This window comes from Micromys minutus (genome assembly GCF_963924665.1).
Source record: "Micromys minutus genome assembly, chromosome: 20".
Lineage (NCBI taxonomy): Eukaryota > Metazoa > Chordata > Mammalia > Rodentia > Muridae > Micromys > Micromys minutus.
The window spans coordinates 47,405,573-47,428,851 of NC_137955.1; the positions used below are offsets into that span (position 1 = coordinate 47,405,573).

Here is a 23,279-nt window from a genome sequence, read left to right on the forward strand (position 1 = left end):
AAAAAGCCAAGTTTGATATAACATGTAGCAGGAAATAATTTTTCATCTATGCCAAACTAAAACAGAAACCAATTCAAATAGAGTCATCCTGTCTGGTAGTTCTGTAACTGCAAGGTTTAACATCAATCTTTTCTTTTTTATTAGATACTCTGTATTTACATTTGAGATGTTATCCCCCCCCTCCTCCTACCACCCCAACAACATCAATCTTGAGGGGGAAAATATTCAGGCTAAAGAAAATTGATTTTTACCATGCTAATTTTCAGTTCTCAAAAATTGCTGTCTGCTTGAGTTGTTCCTCTCTCGAGATTGTAACATACTGAGGAAAGACTGGAGAAGTAAATGTGTTGAAAATCTGTGTAACCAATGAATTAAATTTCTGAGGAAATCATCTGGTGCGGAAATGAAGCTTCTAAGAGACACATGTGGTCCGAGTAGAGAAAGCCATACCGAGATGTCCTCTCTGCCTTGCCAGTAGTGAAATGAAGAAGAACATCCCGTGTGTGATCGTGCCTTCACATCTCCGCTTTTATCCACCCTTCTCCAGGCCCTGCCCTCAGCCGAGGCTGGTCCCCAGTGAAGCATCACCGTGAAAGTCTGACATTCGAGAGGAATCCCCTAGGCTAGCACCATTGGATTTTACAGCCACAGTTCACAAGCCGTTTTCAAGTGACCAGAAAGCTTCTCCAAATCAGCTCCTCCCAGCTCCCATCCCACCCCGTCCGTCTTCCGGACCTACGCACTGTAAGGAAAAGATGACGGGGCACCAAAGAAAGGAAAAGTCGCTGAAAGGAAGAGTCACGGCACCAATGTTAGGGGAAGGATGAAGAGAGTGGGGGGCATATGGCCCATGGAGGTGCGGCGAGGCCTGAGGGCAAGGGAGATGCCTCTGAGGGGTCCATGTTGGGAATCCCTTCCCTGAGGGACCAGCCACACAACAGTATAGTACGGAATAGAGTTTATTCAGGTCATGGGAGAGTTAAGAGGGTGGTAGAGGCAGAGAGAGAGAAGTAGAGGAGTAGAGGCCGGCCATGAGCACGTGGGAGAGAGGGGGGAAGGGAAGGGAAGAGGGAGGCTGCAAGAGCACAAGGGCAGGAGAGGCCAAGAGAGAGAGGAGGGGTCAAGCAGCTCCTTTTATAGTGTCAGGTCACTGGGGCGGAGCATACCTGGCCACTGCTGGGTAATTGAGGGGTGGGGTATACCTGGCTGTTGCTAGGTAACTGAGGGGTGGGGTTTACAGAATCCCAACACGCACCCCGCACAGCCCCTGGGGTGACTGAACCCCGGACCAACCTCCATATCAGAGATTCACCGGGAGAGCACAGCAGGACCAGAGTCTGTCCCAGCTTTGGGGAAGAGCCGCACATGCTTACCAAAAAAATTAACTCTGTTTATCAAAAGTAACTACCTGTGACGTCACCGCGATGCAGACTACATTTCCCACAAGTCTGTGCGACGGCATTGCAGGGGTCCTGGGAGAGCAAATTGTATGACTTAATGGTCCTGATGTCTGTCTGCAATGTACTATCACCTGGTTAGGAAACATGGAGACCACGAACCGTGTCCAGTTCTAATGAGCCGAATGTTTATGAAATATGCCGCTTTCCTCAGTTCCTGTGGCCCAACTTAAAGGGAAGAGGATAACTGTAAAGTCATAATTACTTCATTTTCCTGGGATTTACAGCTATTTGAGCTATTCACGGCCTCACTACCAGCTGAGTGGCAACAAGCTAGTTTGCATAAACCAGAGCAAGCGTTAATCATTTCAGAAGAGTTTTACCATTTTCTGGAGGAGGGAAGTTGGTGGGAGCTTATCTTTTAGTAATTTAGAGTGGGTGCCTAGCACAAGGCAGGGGTCTGGCTGCTTTTACCATTCAGGACTCACAGCCTGAGGTGGTGGTGCGCACTTTGAATCCCAGCTCTCTGGAAGCAAATGAAGGCACCTCTGTAAATTCCAGGCGAGCCTTGTTTACATAGTGAGTTTCAGGGCAGCCAGGACTATGCAGTGAAACCCTGTCAAAAAAAAAAAAAAAAAAAAAAAAAAAAAACAATACAAAACAAATCCGGAAATATCCAGATTCATCACAGAAGATGTTTGTGAATCAAGCCTTTCAACGTTATGTTTGTTAAATTTACGAGTTGTTTCTCATCAATAAGTTTATTTTAATCTTCATTCTGCATGTTACAATATGTTACTTAAGCTTGCAAAAAAAGAAAAGATGGAAGGAAGGAAGGAAGGAAGGAAGGAAGGAAGGAAGGAAGGAAGGAAGGAAGAAAGGAATTTGCCAGGCGTTGTGGATATATGCCTTAGTCTCGGAAGGCAGAGACAGAAGAAGCTCTGGCTATAGGTTAACCAAAAGCATATAGTGAGGAGGAAGGAGGGAAATACCATGTTGACAGTTGTACTTAGAAATAGCAGAAGCCCCTCGTGGCCAAACCAAGCTGCTCGACCAGCATACTAACCCGGCGGACCTCCACTGTCCTGCCGTGTCTCCTCCACCATCAGACTCCTCAACCATACAGGTAAGCTTCCCTTCCCCCACCCTTCTTCCCTGCTCTCTGAGTCCCCTGGAGCAAGCCAAGATGCTGGAGCGTCCTGGCACCCCAGGGGGTCCTCTTTTCTCCTGCCACTTCTCTGCCACCTTCACAGGACCTGAGACTCCTGAAAGACACAGAACTGCAGGTTCGAAACCATACAGTCCAAGGATGCTCCTCAGAGGTTTGCCACACCAGGACCACCCAGGTTCACCTTCTTCTCAATACCGACCGACTACAGCAAGAACATCCAGACGAAAATCTAGATGGCTAAAGGTCCTTGAAAGAACACAGTGCACCTGAGCCAGGGCAATATGACACCTCCAAAGCACACCTGTGCCAGGACAGCAATCCTAATACAACCAAATCACAAGAAACGTGTAGCAGCTTGTGCTTGCATGCCAATTATGTTACGGGTAAACCTGTTTCCAGTGTCCTGCACATAGGCTAAAGGAAACCTGCCCCCAGCTGGCTCTGACTGGGAAGTAAAGTTAATAGTGGCCAAGGATGGAAGGAGGACTGAGGTGGGACTTTTAGGATGCCCAGGCCAGAAATGAAGGAGAGAAAAAGGGATTCTGCAAAACATGGGTGTAGAACAGACCACACCAGGAAGGGGCAAGAATGGGAAATACACAAAATGTAGGAGCAAAAGGGAAAGCAACCCCAGATGGATCTAGGGCAGCAAGGATAAAATAAAGATTCAGTGAGGAATCAATACGGAATAGTGAAGGGTTGAGTGTGCTACCAGAGGGAGGTTTGCAAGTGCCCAGTCATTGAGCTAGTGAAGGCATATGAAAAAAATAAGCTGGCATATGCTGGTCTTTCATTTGTGAATCCAGCGCTCTGGGACTGGTTCAGAAGAGTATAGAGCAAATTTGAACAACTTATATCTACAGAAAATGACTTTAAATCCAATCTTATGAAGATAATAGAGGACTTTAAAGAGGAAATCTATAAACCCCTTAATGGGATACAGAAAAATAAAATCAAACAGAACTCTTTAAAGAGGAAGCAAATAAAACCCTTAAAGACATACAGAAACATACAGTTAAACCGGTGAAGGAAATAAATAAAACCATGTAAGGCCAGAAAGTGGAAATAGAAAGAAAACACAAACTGAGGGTATCCTGGAGGTGGAAAACCTATGGAAGAGAACAGGAATAACAGATGCAAGCATCAGCAACAGAATACAGGAGATGGAAAAGAGAATCTCAGGCGTAGATGATACAATAGAAAAAAAACGATACATCAGTCAAATACAATGTTAAATATAAAAAATGCTGACATGAACATCCAGGAAATCTGGGACACTGTAAAGACCTAACTGAAGAATAATTGGAAGAGAAGGCAAAGAGTCCCAGGTCCAAGGCCCAGAAAACATAATCAACCAAATCAGAGAAGAAAACTTTCCCAACCTAAATAATGAGATGCCTATAAACATACAAGAAGCTTATAGAATACCAACTAGACTGGACCAGAAAAGAAAAATTTTCCAGCAGGATAATAATCAAAACACAAAATCTAAAGAACAAAGAAGAATATTTATATAATATATTAAATATAATATATAAAAGCAAAGAAAAAAGGCCAGGTAACATACAAAGGTAGACCTATTACAATTATACCTGACTTCTCAACAGAGACTATCAACCTAGAAAGGCCTGCACCTCTAAAACAAACAAACACAGGTGCCAACCTAGACTACTATAGTCAGCAAAACACTCAATCACCACAGATAAAGAAAGTAAAAATTTCAAGACAAATCCAAATTCAAACAATATCTATCTACAAATCTAACCCTACAGAAGATGCTAGAAAGAAACTCTAACCCAAGGATAACTACATTCAGGAAAACACAGGAAATAAGTAATTTGATACCAGTAAAAACAAGGAAAGCACACATACACACTAAGACCAACAACATCAAAATAACAGGAAATAACAATCATTGGTCATTAATATCTCTCAAATCAATGGACTCAGTTCGCCCAATAAAAAGACACAGGCTAACAGAACGAATGCAAAGACAGGATTCATCCTTCTGCTGCACATAAGAAACACACCTCAGCCATAAGGATGGACATTACCTCAGAAGAAAAGGCTGGAAAAAAAGTTTTCCAAGCAACCAGAACCAAGGAGCAAGCTGGAATAGCCATTCTAACATCTAATAAAATAGACTTTCAACTAAATTTAGTCAAAAGAGACAGGGAAGGACACTTCATACACATCAAAAGAAAAATCGACCAAAATGATATCTCAATTCTGAATTTCTATGCCCCAAACATAAGAGTACTCCCATTTGTAAAAGAAACATTGCTAAAACATAAACCATTCATGGAACCCCACCTTCTCAGCATCGCATGGATCCTTCTCCAAACTGACCATATAGTTGGTCATAAAGCAAGCTTCAACAGACACAAGAAAATAAAATAATGCCCTGCATCTTATCAGACCTCCATAAATTAAAGCTGGACTTCAACAACAACAGAAACACTGAAATGCCTACACACTCTTGGAAATTAACTCTCTGCTGAATGATCTCTGGGTCAGGGAAGAAATAAAGAAATTAAAGATGTTTTAGAATTCAATGAAAATGAAGGCACAGCATACCTAAATTTATGGGACACAATGAAAGCACTGCTAAGAGGAAAGTTCATAGCACTAAGTGCCCCCATAAAGAAATTAGAAAGTTCTCCTATCAGCAATTTAAAAATACAGCTGAAAATTCCAGAAAAGAAGAAGCACATTGAAGAGAAGTAGAAGGCAGGAAATTATCAAATACAGAGCTGAAATCAGTCATTTAAAAACAAAGAAAACAATACAAAGAATCAAGAAAACAGACTTGATTCTTTGTGAAAATCAACAAGATAGACCAACCCTTAGCCAAACTAACCAAGAGACAGAGAGATTGTACCCAAATTAAAAAAAAATCAATAATGAAAAGGGAGACATAAAAACTGACACTTAGGAAATTTGAAGAATCATTAGGTCTTACTTCAAAAACTTGTACTACACAAAATTGAAAAATATTAACAAAATGGACAATTTTCCAGACAGATACCAATCACCAAAGTTGCATGAAGATCAGGAAAACTATTTAAACAGCCCAATAACCCCTTTAAAAAAAATAGAAGCAGTCATTTAAAAATCTCCCAAACAAACAAACAACTCCCAGGGTCAGATGGTTTTAGTGCAGAATTCTACCAGACTTTCAGAGAAGAGCTGATTCCAGTACTTCTTGAACTATTCCACAAAATAGAAACAGAAGGAACACTGCCAAACTAATTGTATAAGGCCACAGTCATCCTGATCATTAAACCACACAAAGACTTGAAAAATAAAGAGTACTTCAGACTGATTTCTCTTATGAACATTGATGCAAAAAATACTCAATAAAATACTGGCAAACTGAATCCTGGAACACATCAAAGACATCATCCATCAAGATCAATAGGCTTCATCCCAGATAGTTTAATATACAAAAATCCATCAACATAATTCAACCTTTTAAACAAATTGATATGACAGTATGTATGAGTGGCCCCAAAATGTCCACCAGAGAACTTTTAGTGCTGACAAACATCTTCAGTAACGTGGCCGGATACAAAATTAACTCAAAAAAAATCAGTAGCCCTTCTTTATACAAATGATAAACAGGCCAAGAAAGAAATTAGGGAAGCAAGACCCTTTACACTAGAGATGAAATATATAAAATATATTGCTTGTATCTCTAGCCAAGCAAGTTAAAGATCTGTATGACAAGACCTTTAAGTTCCTGAAGAAAGAAATTGAAGAAGATATCAGAAGATGGAAAGGTCTCCCATGCTCGTAAATTGGTAGGATTAACATAGTGAAAATGGCCATTATACCAAAAGCAATCTACAAATTGAATGCAATCCCCACCAAAATTCCAATGCAATTTTTATAGACCTTACAAGAACAATTCTCAACTTCATATGTAAAAACAAACAAAGAAACAAACAAAACAGGATAGACAAAACAATCCTGAACAAGAATAGAACTCCCGCAGGAATCACCATCCCTGAGCTAAAGCTGTACTACAGAGCAATAGTGATAAAACTGCATGGAATTGGTACAGAGACAGACACATTGATCAGTGGAATAGAATTGAAGATCCAGAATTAAACCCACACACCTGTAGACACTTGATTTTTGATAAAGATGCCAAAAGCATAAAATGGAGAAAAAAAAAAAAAGCATCTTCAACAATACAAATCGATCCATACATATCACCCTGCACAAAACTCAAACAAGTGAATCAAGGACCTGAACATGAAACCAGATACACTGAATTTCATGAAAGAGAAAGTGGGAAATACCCTTGAACGCCTTGGTATAGGAGAAAACTTCCTGGACAGAACATCCATGTCTTAGGCTCTAAGATCAACAATTGATAAGTGGGACCTCATTAAACCGCAAAACTTCCATAAGGCAAAAGACACGATCAATAGGACAAAACATCAACCCATAGACTGAGAAAGAATCTTCATCAACCCTACATCTGAGGGCTAACATCCAAAATTTACAAGGAACTCAAGAAATTAGACACCAACAATCTAAATAATCCAATTAAAAAGTGGGGTACAGAACTAAACAGAGGATTCTCAACAGAGGAATATCGAATGGCCACAAAGCACTTAAAAAAATGCTCAACATCCCTAGTCATCAGGGGAATGCAAATCAAAATAACTCTGAGATTCCACCTCACACCAGTCAGAATGGCTAAGATAAAAAACTCAAGAGACAGCACATGCTGGTGAGAATGTAGAGCAAGGGGAACACTTCTCCATTGCTGGTGGAAATACAGACTTGTACATCTACAACCACTTTAGAAATCAATTTGTCATGGTCTCAGAAAACTGGGAATAGGTCTACCTCATGACCGAGCTATACCACTCCTGAGCATATACCTGAAAGTTGCTCCAGCATTGCACAAAGACACTTGCTCAGCTGTGTTCATACAAACTTTATTCATGATAGCCAGAAACTGGAAATAACATAGGTATTCCTCAACTGAAGAATGTGTAAAGAGAATATGATACATCTACACAATGGAATACTATTCAGCTATTAAAAACCAAGACATCATGAATTTTGTAGGCAAATGCATAGAACTTGAGACTATCATCCTCAGTGAGGTAACCTAGTCCCAAAGGACATGCATGATATTTACTCACTTATAAGTGGATATAAGCCATAAAATACAGGTACCATGTTACAGTCAACAGACCCAAAGAAGATAAACAAGAAGAAAGTCCCAAGCAAGGAAGCTTAAATCTCCCTTAGAAGAGGGAATAAAAGTCATAAGGGCAGATAAAGGGTGAACTGGGAAGAAGGAGGGATGGGGAAGGAAATGGGGGAGATTCAGGATCAAGTGTGTGGAAGGACAGAAGAGATGACTACATGGCCATGAAAATTAATGGAAATCTACAACTGACAGGGATGAGGAATTGGGGGCCATCCCCAGGACGAGAGAAAGGCCTGGGATAAGGGAGGTGCCCAAAAAAGAATTGGGGTAACCTTAGCTGTAACTACTTTGGGGCTATGGAACCTGAAGAGGCCACTTTCTGTAGCCAGACAGGAATCCCAATGGAGTGACAGAGGCACCAACCAACACACAAAAAAAAAATTTCATACCCAAATTTATCCTGTCTACAAGAGACACAAGCACAGAGGATGGAGTAGAGACTAAGGAAATGGCCAATCAACAACCAGCCCAACGACACTATTAGTGATACTGTGTTATGATCATAGATAGGAACGTACTGCCCTGTGAGAGGCTCCATCCAGCAGCTGACTCAGGCAGATACGAACACCCACAGCCAAACTGTGGATGGAGCTTGGGGACTGCTGTTTACTAGTAAAGACCCCCCAGACTTATGTCAGGATCTTTCTGTCTGCAAGTCCTTTGTCTGTATTTGCGTCCATTAGCTTATGTAATAAAGTTAGTTTTTGTGAGAGTTCTACCAGAATCCCCTATGTTAGCACCACTGGATTTTACAGTCATGGTTCACAAAGAGAATTCTGTCTTCATTAGTGGCGGGTGAACAAACGCATCCGAGAAGGTTTGACATTTTCTTGGGGATCCATGTCAAGACTAAAGTAAGAACTGCATATGCAATGCTTCATACTTCTTAACCAGGCATCTGATAATGTTGGGGTCCAGGAATCACCTCAAATACCACACTAACACCAATTACTGTCAGACAGGGACATTTATTGAGCATACACCCCAGGACTAATTGGCTAAGGCTACAGTCTAGATTTGGGAAATGAACCATGACACCGAGTTTAGATCTCACAGGGATTTTAAGCCTGAAATCCACAAACATCTGTAGCAATTTATTTCACCATCAGGATTTGGGGATGGGGCATTTCCTTAGGAACATGTCTTTGTTGTACATTTAACCTGCTCCCATTGGTCTAACATTCATGTCTTGGCAACCAGGAGTCAGTTACCCACATATGTCTCTTTCTGCCAAGTAAGATGTCAGTTCCCAGGGAGGTCTCGGGAACATAAACGTTATTCCAGTATGACTCAAAATAGAAAACCTAAATAGTTTATTTTTCTTTTCTTTTTCTTTTTTTTTACATCTCTTACATTGGGGTCCATCCCAGGGGCAGCTTATACCATAAAAGCCTATAAACTGGTAAAGGAAGTGTTGTTGGATGGTTGGTTCTGATCCAAGCTAATTGTGGCCAACTACACAAAACAGTTCCACTGACTTCTATAGCCATTCGTTTCCAAAGGCAGAGAATATAACATACTATTTAATCAATCACATTAGAACATTTCCTAGCAACAGCAGAAACATATGATAAAGTTTCCTTATAATGGCAGCCTAGCCATTAGATATTCCATATATTCCTAGGCCTCAATGTTCCGTCTCGGCTTTAACATTTACCTTATATTAGATATGCTAACAAGAAGCATGTCTAATGCTCAGTGAGTGCATTTGGCTTTTGTCCTCATTACAGTATGAGTTTGCTATGACAATGACGACCATACTGATACACACACACACCCACACACAAACACACAGACACACACACACACACACACACACACACACACACAATAAACACTTTCTGAACTTAAAAGCAGATCAGAGATTCTTTATTCTGAAACTATCATGACCGACAATCTGTTCTTTCGGGGTTCCCTGGGGAGACAAACACTATTCTCAGTCACTTCAGGCTGGGACCAATGCAGATCATTTCATCCAAGTGAAACTTGGTGAGAAATGTGAGTTTATGGAACTTCCTATAAAACCTGTGAGAGACATTACTACAGGCGCTTGGGTGTCTCCAGGGGGAAAACAACAGTAAGAATGCCATGACCCAGTACTCAGGTCAACCAAACAAAGATGTAACAGCCTGGTAACAGTTTCACGGGACACTCATAACACAGAAGAAAGCAATTTATCAATCAAGGTACATTCCAAACACAGTGGTTTAGAGGGTGGGGGAAGATTACAACAGATATATTTATTGTCACCTGATCATATTTCTACCCCTTGTGCTGGTGGACATTAGATATTTAACATTTCAAAACAATTAACTCAGTGGGTACACAAAGGTAAGGTAACACAGGAGATGGGCTTCACGCCTGTGGGGTTTTCTACAGTGATTATTTTGGAATTTAAGTTCTAGCGGGAAACATTTGCTACGCTCTTCACATTGTGGTATTTCTGTCAAGGAGAAACCATTTTATGCCGATAACAGTCAACGGAAGAGGCTCTTCCACATCCTTTACATTTCTACGCTTTCTCTTGGCATTCACGTTTCTTCAGCCGTGATGTAGAGTAACGCATTCTCCTACATTCATCACACAGGTTAGGTTTCACTCCGGTATGACTTAACTTGTGTTAAATCAGGGAAGACTCAGAAGGCCAGGCTTTCCCACGCTGTTCCTACTTTGACAGTTTCTCCAGAGAACGGGCAAGCTTGTGTTTTGTAAGGGTAGACAGTGTGGAAAAGGCTCAGCCACCGTCCCCACACTTGTAGGGACTGTCTTCACAATGAATTATCTGATGTCAGCTAAAGGCTGAAGGTAAACCATCTGCCACACTCTTCGCACTTGTAGGGTTTCTCTCCAGTATGAATTTTTTTTTTGTTCTTAAGGCATGCAGAACAAGAAAACCTTTGCAACATTACACCCACTCATGGGGACTGTCTGCAGAATGGAGTGTTTGATGTCTTTTCAGTGATGTAAAGGAGGTGTAACATTTCCCACACTCTTCACACTTGTGGGGTTTCTCTCTAGTGTGAACTGCTTTGTGTCTCCTAAGGAAAGAATGATAAAGAAAGGCTTTGTGACATTCTTCACATTTGTACGGTTTCTCTTCAGTGTGAATTTTTTGATGTTCCTGAAGGCGGGAAGAACTAGAAAACCTTTTGCCGCACTCTCCACACTCGTGAGGGGTGTCTTCAGAATGGATTATTTGATGTCTTTTAAGAGAAGTCAGAGAGGAAAAGCATTTGCCGCATTCCTCACAACTGTGTGGCTTAACGCCGGTGTGAATCGTCTGATGCTCCTGAAGCTTTGAAGACCGGGCGAACCCTTTGCCGCACTCTTGGCACTTGTAAGGATACTCTCCAGAGTGCCTTCTGTAATGTTCCCTGAGGTAGGATCGGTAGCAGAAGGACTTGCCACATTCCAGACACTGGTACCGTTTCTCTCTGGAGTCGATTCCTTTGTGCTGGCTAAGGAAGAAGGCAGAGGAAAACACTTTTCCACAGTCCTCACACCTGTCAGGTTTCTCTCCAGAATGGACTCTCTGATGTTGCTTCAGCATGGCAGGATAGTAAAATGAATTCCCACACTCTTCACACTTGTAGGGTTTCTCTCCAGTGTGAACCGCCTGGTGTTTCCTAAGATATGAGTGATGAAGGAAGGCTTTGTGACAGTCTTCACACTTGTATGGCTTTTCTCCGCTATGGATTTTTTGATGATGCTGAAGATGTGAAGAGCGCAAAAACCTCTTGCCACATTCTTCACACTTGTAGGTTTTCTCATCAGTATGATACTTCTGGTGGATTAAAAGTGAGGAGCGACTGCTAAGCGTCTTATGACATTCTTCACACTTGTAGGGTTTGTCTCCAACATGACGTCTCTGCTGTGTGGAATGTGTCGACTGAGAACTAAGAGTCCTACCACATTCTTCAAAGTAGGGGGGTTTTTCTCCTACATGAATTCTCTGGCTTGGCATAAGAGATCTGTGATCAATGGCCTCGATGTGATTTTTCAATTCATTGCCTGTTGTTCCTGTTGAGCAAAAATTAAGATGTGAGCAAAAGCTAAGAAATATTCATCATACCTACAAAGCTTATTTTTAAAACAGTGACCTTTATTCGTATATTTAACCATAAATGAAAAATCTAGATATATTTTCACAGTTGTAGGCATTGAACGTAAGTCAAAAAAATAGAGTAGGTAAGTAATATATTCCTCTGGCAGAACTGCAGAACTAAATACAACAGACACAGTGTCATAATTTTCAACGTTAAACAGCTAAGTCAGTTGTCATGTCATTTTAGTAACAGCAATATGCGCAGTAAACAATATGAATATGATATAGCTGGACATCCATGAAGGTATAGAGCAGCATAGCCTGGAAAGAGAAAGCCAATTGTGATTCCGTGAGATTGGGCCATCATCAAATTAAAACAAAATTTAGTGTACATTTAAATCCGTATTATTGAGTATGTCATCGGAAAAAATTAGAAGATCTTTTTATAATTCACAAAGCGGTTTGATGAGATGACTTTCACTAGCACAAATTGTAGGGCAGTGGACTGTGTCGTTAGACAGAAGAACTGGTCTAGTAGCTTGTCCTGAATCCCAATAAAACTCATGACTGAGAACAGCACAGGCTTGAACTGGGTCCCTGTCGGGAGCACATGACAAGGAGCACACTCTACTAAGAGGACCATGAAAACCAGTCACTTAGTGTAGAATCTGGAGTCCTCCATGCAGTGTCTACACAGGCCCCGAGTGTCTGATCAATGAGCTTCCCTTCCTAGGAATCCCTTTCTACAAACGCTGTTTAATTCCGGATTGACCTTAAGTAAGACTTCGGCATCTTTATCCATCACGAATAAAGCAGTTGGACAAGGAAAGACTGTCTCCACTGTATGACAGTGGGGGACATCTTAGTCATACAGAGCCTTAGTGCCTAAGTCTCCCTTAGAAGTCATTCCTACCCAACACTTACTCCGACGTAAGCCAGATTGGTGCTGTAAACATTAAATAGGATGGCTTAACCCTTTATCGGCCCAGAGGTCTCACTCCTCGGACGGACGCACGGACTCTGTCACATGGTCCGTGCCACACTCTCCGAAAGGTTCCCTTCCCAGGCGGTTCACTCCGCCTGACCTGCTGCTTCTGTCTCGGGTGGATACGACAGCCCAGGTGTTTTCTCTCCTCTACCATCCAGCCCGAACAAGACTCCAAAGCTTGATAGATTTTCATGTAGGTTTATATATTAAATTCTCAATCCACAAACTCTCTACACAGTAAAATCATCTCCAATGGACAAAGATACAAACTGTTTCATAACACGGGGGACAGATCCTCTCATGCTGAGTGTTTTAGATTCTTCACTGACATCATAAATGTCTCAAGCAATGGAGACACCCAGCATGATTAATTTGTACTCAATGTTTACTGAATATATCCGGAAGCCAATAGCCCTATACACTCAAGAAGGAAGTTTTTAAAAATTGCTCTAAAAAAAAAAAAAAACATGAAAAAAAATTGCTCTCAAGCAATATTTGCAAAACATGCAAACTTCTGTATATGGAAAATTAACAACAGGTTCTTAGTGCTAAAAAAAATTAACAGGTGACCTTTAGAAGAGAGCATATGTTTCCTTCTTTGTTTTGGACTCAAGTTACTTGTAGACATAATGCTTCCTATCCGACTAATCAAAATGGTTGTCATACGTATGAGCATGCTGTTGCTATGTTCAGACACACCAGAAGAGGGCACCGAATCTCATTACAGATGGTTGTGAGCTGGAGAGATGGCTCAGCGGTTAAAAGCACTGACTGCTCAGAGGTCCTGAGTTCAATTCCCAGCAAACACATGGTGGCTCACAACCATCTTTAATGACATCTGACGTCCTCTTCTGGTGGGTCTGAAGTCAACTACAGTGTACTCATATAGATATAATAATAAATAAATCTTTTTTAAAAAAAGTTTTTCTAATCGGCATCACGGTTTTTGCGTTAATTTGGATGGGATTGGTGATTTTTTTCCCCACAGCTGTCATTTTGCTGCGAGTAATGAGATTTTTTTCTTTTTGAGCATTTCAGATTTTTCTTACTCTCCTCTTTTCACCCCTCCCAATTCCCTTGCATTTCTTTGAAAATCTCTCTCCTTCTCCAGTTCGCGGTCCGGCCCTCACATGTGCCGTTAATGGCCGGGCACTGGGCCGCTCTGGTAGTGCTGGGCCATGTGCAATACTGGGCGCAGCGGGCTCCCGCACCTCGGCGCTGGGGAGGTGCATGCTGATCCTGTCCTGGAGGTCACCGGCCTGGCAGGAAGAGGTAACCACGGGGTTGGGGGGCGTGGAGCTGGCCTCGCACTTGACCACAGAGCGCCCACGGAGCCCAGCGCCATACCGGGGGTGTCCTGCTGCGAGCAGGACGTGCTGTAGGTGGGCGAGCCGTTCACGTAGGTCTGCGAGCTGGTCGTGGGGCTGTACATCAGGGCGCTGACGTCGTAGCGGTGCATCGGCGCATCTGAGCGTGGAGGCCGGGGTGCTCCGCGTAGCTCGGCTGCCCTGGCACCGTGCGGTAGCTGCCGGTGCTCCAGCGGTCCATGTGCGCATAGCGGTTCATGTGCGCAAAGCGGTCCATGCGCTGGTTCCCGCCCGGACCCAGGCCAGCGGGTGTTCCCGCCGGGGACCAGCAAGCCTCCGGGGAGCGTGCACTCCTTCAGGGGCGTCTTGCTTTTCCGCCGCGGCCCGTATTTATAATCCGGGTGCTCCTTCATGTGCGAGCGCGCAGCCGCTTGGCCTCGACGAAGAACGTCCGCTTCTGACTCGGACAAAAGTTTCCACGCGGCGCCCAGCCGCCAGCTGATGTCCGACTTGTGCATCTTGGGGTTCTCCTGGGTCATCTTACGCCGCTGCCCCCGGGACCACACCATGAAGGCGTTCATGAGCCTGTTGACGCGGTCAGGGCTGTTCTGGTCGCCTCCTCCTCCGCCGACCCCTGAAGCTTGCTGCGGGCCCGGCGGCTTCAGCTCTGTCTCCATCGCGTTACACACGCGGGCGCTGGGCGCGGGAGCAGTCCACCGGCGGCCCCCGACTCTCGGCCCGGCCCGGACTGCGGGGGTCGCGCGTGGAGCCCGGGATGGCTGGGCCACGGGCGTCGGCGCGCACGGCCCTGCGCGGAGATCTGGCGGAGAATAGTTGGGGGTAAGCGGAGCTGAGTTGGGGGTAAACGAACCAAGTGCAATTGGGATGAAAACACAGGCGCTCTCTTTCCGCGGGCCGCCGCGATTGTCCTGATTAGTTTTTGGAAAGGCTTAAGCCTCGGGCTCCAAAATTCTCTCCTTTCTCTCTCCTTTCTCCCAGCCCTAGTCAGCAAAGCACTTTTTCCTTTTTTGCAAGCACTCTCCTCTCTGCTTGGACCACTCCTGATACTTTTTTGAACAAGTTAATAGACAACCATCCTCAAGTTAAATTTTTTATAAATAGAAGTTTTTGACTTAAATGTAAACTGTAGAGGGCTGGCAACTGCAGGAGAAGCCTCCTGCTTTGCAGAGTCCACAATGGTACCCAGAGACCGCCAACACTCCTCAGAGCACGCAGAGCTTTGATGAAACTCTTTGAAAAAAGCATGCAGAAGCCCACCGCTCTACCAGAGGCCACAACTGAAACTAGAACCCCAGGTAAAACTCCAGAACCCTAGGGTTTCAAACCCCCAGTGGCGGCCCCACAGTGAAGCAGCAATTCACCTGTCACAATAAACAAAGGTCACCCATGCCAGAAGACCAGAGGGGAAATAGAAACTATGAATAAAAAAAAACCCATTAAGTAAGACAATGCAGAAATCAGCACCTAAAGTTATAATTGCCGCAAACCCAGATGCCCAGAGGCCAGTATAAGGACAAAACAGCAGTCCAGGAAATAAACGTCACCCAAAAGAGCTCAGCTATTGTACTACAGCGAGCCCTGAATATTCCAACGCAGCTGAAGCAGAAGCAAAAGACTTTAGAACCAACTATGTGAAGAAGACAGAGGTCCTTAAAAAGGAAATGAATAAATCCCTAATGAAATTCATAAAAACACAACTGGAGGGAATCAATACATCTCTTAAAGGAAGCCAATATAATTCAATCAGTGAACAGCCAGGAACTGTCCCAAGACCTGAAAACGAAAGTAGAAGAAATAAAGGACACACAAACAAAAGAGAAATCACGTTAACAAAGCTACAGACGCAAGCGTTACCAACAGAACACAAGAGAGCATCTCAGATGCAGACACTACGATGGAAGGAAGGGATACAGAAGTCAAAATCTTCATCCTAAAGAATTCCTGACACGAGGGGTGGAGAAAATCCGGGACACCATGAAAAGACTAGGCTTCAGAAAGATAGGAGTAGAAAAAGGAGAAGAATCCCAGCACACAGGCCTAGGAAAGATTTCTAACAACATCACAGAAGAAAATGTTCCTAACTTAAAGAAGGGGGTGCCTTTAAAGGTAGAGGAAGCTTACAAAACAAGTTCATTGGACCAAAGAACGCTCCCGTGCCACGTGATAATCAAAACACTAAACATATAAAACAAAGAAAGAATATTGAAAGATGACATAGGAAAAGGCCAAGTAATATAACCAGGGAGACCTATTAGTCAGGACTACCTGACTTCTCAAAGGAGGTTCAAAATTTAAAAGTGCCTGGAAAGATGTCTTGCAGTATCTAAGAGACCACGGATGCCATCCCAGCCTACTATATCCAGCAAAACTTTCAATCACCATACAGGGACAAAACAAGATATCCCATGACAAGGTCAAATTTAATCAATATTTACCCACAGATCTAGTCATACAGAAGGCACTAGAAGGTAAACTCAACCCCAAGGAGGACAAATAAATGCAGGAAATCATAAGAAATAAATACTTTCACACCAGCAAATCCAAAAGATCCACAACACATACACACACAATCTTTTCCACCACCACCAAAATAGCAGAAATGAACAATCACTGGTCATTAATGTCTCTCAATATTTTTTTAAGATTTATTTATTTAATATGAATACACTGTAGCTGTCTTCAGACACACCAAAAGAGAGCTTCAGATCCCATTATAGGTGGTTGTGAGCCACCATGTGGTTGCTGGGAATTGAACTCAGGACCTGTGGAAGAGCAACTTCTCCAATCCCAATGTCTCTCAATATTAACGACCCAATTCCCAATACAGTGACACAGGCTGAGAGAAGGGGATGCAAAACAGTATCTGTTCTCGTGCTGCATACAAAAAACACACCTCAGCATCAAAGATATACATTACCTCAGAGTAGCAAGCTGGGGTAGCTACTCTAATATCTAACAAAGTAGATTTCTAACCAAAATTACTCAAAACACACGGGGAAGGGCACTTCATCCTCAAAGGAAAAAGCCACCAGGATGACATCTCAATTCTCAACATCTATGTCCCAAATGCAAGGCCACCCATGTTTGTGAAAGAAACTATACTGAAACTCAAATCACATATGGATCCCTCATACATGAATAGTGAGAGACTTCAATATCCAACTCTCACCAACGGGCGTGCCATCCCGACAAAAACCAGAAATAATGGAGCCAACAGATGTTATGAATGCAATATACCTAACATATATACAAAGAACATGTCACCCAAACACAAAAGAATATACCTTTTTCTCACCATCTAATATACCCAGTCACAAAGCAAGTCTCAAGAGATATAAGAAAACTGAAATAGTCTCTTATATCCTTTCAGAGCACCATGAATAAGAGGTGGATTTTAATAACAGCAGAAAGCCTACACACTCATGGAAACTGAAAACTCTGCTGAATGACTACTGGGTTAAGGCAGAAACTAAGAAAGGAATGGAAAGACTTCCTAGATTTGAATGTAAATGAAAGCACAACACATCCAAACTTATGGGACACAAGTAAAGCTCAGAGCACTAAGTGCCTTCATGAAGAAATTGGAGAGATCTCATACTAACCCAACTTAACAGCACAGTTGAAAGCTCTAGAACAAACAGAAGAAAACATACCCAAGAGTAGTAGATGAAAGGAGATAATCAAACTCTGGGCCGGAGTCAATAAAACAGCAACAGAAACAATACAAACAATCAATGAAACAAGAGTTGGTTTTTGAGAAAATCAACAAAATGGACAAATCCTTATCCAAACTAAGGAAAAGATACAGAGAGAACACTCAAAACAACAAAATCAAAAAAAAAAAAAAAAAAAAAAAAAAGGACATAATGGCAGACTCCAAAGAAATCCAAAGAATCATTAGGTCATACTTCAAACCCTGGTACTTCATAAAACTGGAAAATCCAAAAGAAATGGACAATTTTCTTCATAGATACAACTCATTGAATTTATGTCAAGATCATATAACGAATTTAAACAGATCTATAACCTCTAAGGATATAGAAGCAGTAAAAGTCTCCCAACCCCTAACAGCCGAGGGCAATGCCACTTCAGCAGGGAGAGATCTTCCTGGGTCCGTCCGATTATGCGCAGAGCAAGGGAAAGGCCAAGACATTTAAACCATCACAAGTGTCTGAGAGACGTCTTTTCAAGATAGCAGAAGACTTTAAAGGCAACACCTTAAAAAGAATTCCTACCACGACAACCGTCTCATCGTTCATGGCAGACCTGGCTTTTCTGTTGTGTCCTTGGATGTCTCATCTCTTCTCTGACCCCATCATTTCTACACACCTGGAGGGTTGGTGGCTGCCTCTGGTCTCACACCCGAAGACCCTTGGTTTCGCTCCAGAAATGTTACCAAGTATGGCTTAGTGACAGCAAGACCTGTTTATAAAAGAGAGAGAGAGAGAGAGAGAGAGAGAGAGAGAGAGAGAGAGAAAACACTGTTGTAGTGATTTTCTACTGGGAACAGGCTGGTTCCGTCTAGAATACTGCTCCCAAGAAAAGAGTTAGAAAAATCATAAAAAATTAATCCTTTACATGTTTTCTGATTGGTATATTAAAATACTGTGGGCAACTTATACTCTGCAGATTCTGACCTTCATTTAAAGGAAAACCATTAATAAATGAATTGGGAAATATATAAATAAACTTCCTAAGATTCCCACAAGAGTGGAGGAAACATACTTCCAACACAGACAAGCTACAAACACAGAAAGAAAAGTAACATGTTTCTTAGCTATACATCAGTCTCTCCGATGAAATGAACAAAGCTCAGTAAGATATTATACCAAAGGAGGAAGCTACACATTGATGGAGAAAAACAATTTAATGCAATGCTCACCCAGGAACACAAGGTGGCTGTAATTCTCCAGCATCACGTCCCGGTACAGAGTCCACTGAGCAGGCTGCAGACATTCCCACTCCTCTGGAGAGAAATCAATGGCCACATCCCTGAACGACAGCATTTCCTGAAATAAAGACCAATGAATGATACCACAGTTAATTGATCAAAACAATTGATAATAATATAAGTTCCAACAGACTTCAATGTCATAAGCCAGTCTCACAAACACTTGGACTGACTGAAAAGTGGAGAAGCTCGAACCACACAACGGACAGGGTGAGGAGTCCGCAATCTGCTAATCACAGACCCTGTCTGACATTTTTAATGTTCATGACATGGTGTAAGTATTGAAGAAACACCTCTATGAGCCTATACGGGGACATAACCTGCATGCCACATTCAGTGAGAGGTGGCTGAATAGCAATGCAGACTATACAGAAGCCTGGAAGACAAGGCTGTGGACGGAGAGCCATGCACACAGCCTGTCAGGTGAGAAGAAGCTGTGTTCCCTCCACAAGCCTTCAAGACCCCCGCAAATCACTAAAATCCCCAAGCCTGCATCTGTCCTCACACCAGCTCATGCCTACATCCTGAACCGGGTTCACACTCTCAACATCGGGGTATCCGATGGAACAGGGGGAGTTGGTACTTTCTATTATTTTCCACTCAGCACTTTAGGACCAGCCTTGCTGGGACAATTGAAACAAATCTCAGAGAACCCTGTGATGGCTTGTTCTGCCGCCCTGTGTGAGCAGTGGTGTGAGGTCTCAGCTCACAGTTGCAGACATTTTGTTATGATGTTGAAAACCAGATGTTAACATTGAGGTGTTGAAGGAAGATTTTTTTTCACAGCAGGACCAGATGTACAGTCTCTCAGACAGGAGAGACTGAAGAGGCCATGATATCCACAAGTACAGAGAATTTATTACGGAACATGAATGTTTGGTTCAACAATAGGTTAGTCAATCAGGATAGACAGTGAAGGAATAAATTTCATAGAGGCGAGAAACATAAGCTGTAAGAACAAAGTTCTGGGGATAGAGAAACAGGTGTTGGTGGTCAGAATGACCAGGCTTAGTTGAGACCAGACAAAGCAAACAGATATTCTCGAAATTCTTGGGAAAAACAAACAAACAAACAAACAAACAAACAAACAAAACCTCTCTACCCCCCCTGTGGTAAATTCCAAGAAAAACCACCAGGAGTCAGCCTGGCCCTGCACGACCACCCAGTTCCTTCCCCCTCTTAGGTATTTTCCAACCTGGCCCTTTCCCCAAGGCCAAGCACAGGGCTAGTTAAGGAAATGACTCAGCCAAGAACAGCCCCTTGAGCGCACTAGCCAATACCCGAACAGATCCCTTGTCCTGAGATCCACCAATGAAAGTAGGTCAACTAACCCTGTTGCTGAAATCTGCCCGCTGTAAAGAATAAAAGATGTGTGCTTTTTGAGTTCGGGGTTGACTCTCCCTGCGAAGTTGAGCAACCCATATGTATGGATTAAACCTCTTGCCATTGCAGCGATCTGTAGTCTACTTGTGCTCTGTGGGTCCTGAGCTAAGACCTCCTGGGGGGGGGGTCTTACAACAAGAGCTCGTTTACAAAACCCATAAATCAGAACAGTACACTTGTCAAAGATCAGCCAATTGTAACAGGCAGTATGTGTCCAATCTTACAATGAGGGCACCTCTGGTGTCCTCTGGTAACACCCTGTGACAGACTTTCCAACCCAGGTTAACTGTTTTAGAGCGATTTTAGTTCATGGTCTATTAAGAAACAGCTCCATATCCTTTTAGCAAACATGGGTGTCAAGCTACTTTCAAGTTAGAAACTAAACAGTTTCCACAAGGAATTCCTACTCCAAGTGATCCTTCTTTAAATCCACAATTCATTTTTAAAAAATGGGATAAACGTCACATACACCAATGTCCCCTTCAGGACTTTGACCCTGGAACCTAGCGAGTTCTGTCATCTCAAAGCAAGACAAGAGGAATTGCTTGTGTGGTTAAAAACCAGCTTCATTTCTACCTGAGCTGTATGACACAGCAGCAGCAACAACAAGAAACCCAGCAAACCATATTAACAGCACGGGCACTCTCCTTCTGCAATCTCTCTTAACTGCTGCTTGCTTAGAAAACAAAAAACATGCTTTATGAAGCAGAAAATGCTGACTTGAGACAACTGTGTTTTGTGACTAGAAGAATTCCAACCCCCGTCTTTGCTTCTGCAGCAGTTCTTAAACTGGCAAAGGACACCGTGGCTCTAAATAAAGCAGTTTGATTGTTTGTTTTAACCTTTTAATTCCTAGTTTTGTTTGGTGATCTTTATCAGTGGTCCTGAACTCCATAACAGACAGACACACAGTACAGAAAGGGCCAGATCTCCTCTTATCTAAACATACTGAGAAAAGGGGTAACATCCACGTGAGAGTGACCCAACTAATGAGCAAATGCAACCACCAGCAAGCTGGAAAGCGAACGCCCAGAAACACCTTGTCCAGGCAAAGACCTTCACCCACCCAGCACTGCCCAGGCAACCTTGGTCCTTACAAGCTTCTCCATTCCTTGAATTCTGTCAAACACAGAGGTCAGCCCCACCACCACCCGCAGCGCCCTCTCCCCAGCCCTGACTAGAAAGCTATTCCAAATCGGCTCCTCCCTCTCCCATTCCACCCCGTCCGTGTTCCCTCCGGATCTACGCACCCCGCACAGCCCCTTAGGTGACTGAACCCCGGACCAACCTCCATGTCAGAGATTCACCGGGAGAGCACAGCAGGACCAGAGCCTGGCCCAGCTTTGGCGAAGAGCCGCACATGCTTACCAAAAGCTGAACTCTTGTTTACCAAAGTAGAGCTCTGTGACGTCACCGGTTACGGACTACATTTCCCACAAGTCTGTGCGACGGCGTTGCAGAAGTCCTGGGAGAGCAAGTTGTACTACTTAATGGTCCTGGATTTCTGCACTGATGTCTGTCTACAATGTACTATCACCTAGTTAGGAAACATGGAGACCACGAATCGTGTCCAGCTCTAATGAGCCGAATGTTTATGAAAGACAGTTCCTGTGGCCCAGCTTAAAGGGGAAGAGGATTTTCATGGCAAAGTTCGTAATTACTTCATTTCCGGTGAAATTTACAGCTATTTGAGGAACCGCCTCAAGGCTTTGGCTTAATACCCTGTACTGCACATACTTAAGTGAGCCTTGTTCTCCTGTGTTGACACCCTGTGTGAATAACTACTATCAGTGTACTGAGTTACCAAGATGGTAAGAGAAAGATACACTGAGAGATGTGATAAGCTTTGGCAAAAGCATCAAGGGAACCAGCTTCTGAGGGACTGACAGCCAATATTTCCTGTTTGCCAGGATTGCTTTATAACTGAGGTCATGCTAAGCTTTTGAAATTCCCAAAGAAGATAATCCCATGAATCTTAGGTAATAATCACGGATTATTCACAGGAGCACACAACAAGGTCTGAGACCCATCACTCTGGTGTGAATGCCGTGCACAATGGCTCTAAAACTCAACTACAAGCCATACACAGTTCAGAAGACACTGCAGAAAATAGTTCTCGTGTGAATATGAGAATCCATTCGTGTCAGAGGTAAGTCAAGAGAAACGTGGGATATTTGAATCATCGAACAATTTTAAAGTCCTCCTCTCTGTTATTAATAGATTGCCCAGATCCATCTCAGGATCTTTGTCCCTAAGTCCTTTTCCCATATTTCCAACCACTAGCTTATGTAACTGTGGGTTGACCTGATGTTGTTTGGATGCTGGTGTTAATTCTACTTCCTCAAGAGGGGTGGCCTTGCCGTTCACGCACTCAGGTGATCTCATGGGAGTCTTCTCCATGTTTATTGGTCCATAAAGGCAAGAGCCTGTGATTGGGGCAGTGGAGAGGAAAGGTGGCACTGGAGGGGAGAAGGGAGGGAGAGAGGACAGGAGAGGAGGAGGAAGAAGCAAAGATGGAACAACCTGGCCAGGAGAAACTGCAAATAACCATGGGTCCCACAGCTGGGGAATAAGTTAGTATGGTGCTAGTTCTGCCCAATCTAGGGTTATTGCTTCTAATTGTAATAACTGGGTTGTATGTGTTTTGTACAGGGTTATTGGAGTTGAAAATTACTGCTACATGTAAGAAAGATAGTTTTAGCGAGTCTCAGAAATCAGTTACTGTACCTCACTTTGGAACTTGGCCTGTACACGAACCCGAAACAGAAAATCTGTAAGAG

At 43.1% G+C, this 23,279-nt stretch overlaps 1 pseudogene across 1 annotated transcript; it reads right to left on the reverse strand.

The window, feature by feature from the left end:
• Positions 1 to 9,656: 9,656 nt before the first annotated feature.
• LOC308433503 lies at positions 9,657 to 21,874 on the reverse strand (annotated as a pseudogene). The gene is made up of 5 exons (XR_013975672.1): positions 21,788 to 21,874; positions 19,048 to 19,174; positions 18,495 to 18,587; positions 14,185 to 14,964; positions 9,657 to 11,824 (listed from the first exon to the last, which is right to left on the reverse strand). The product of XR_013975672.1 is annotated as an uncharacterized misc_RNA (transcript).
• Positions 21,875 to 23,279: the final 1,405 nt, after the last annotated feature.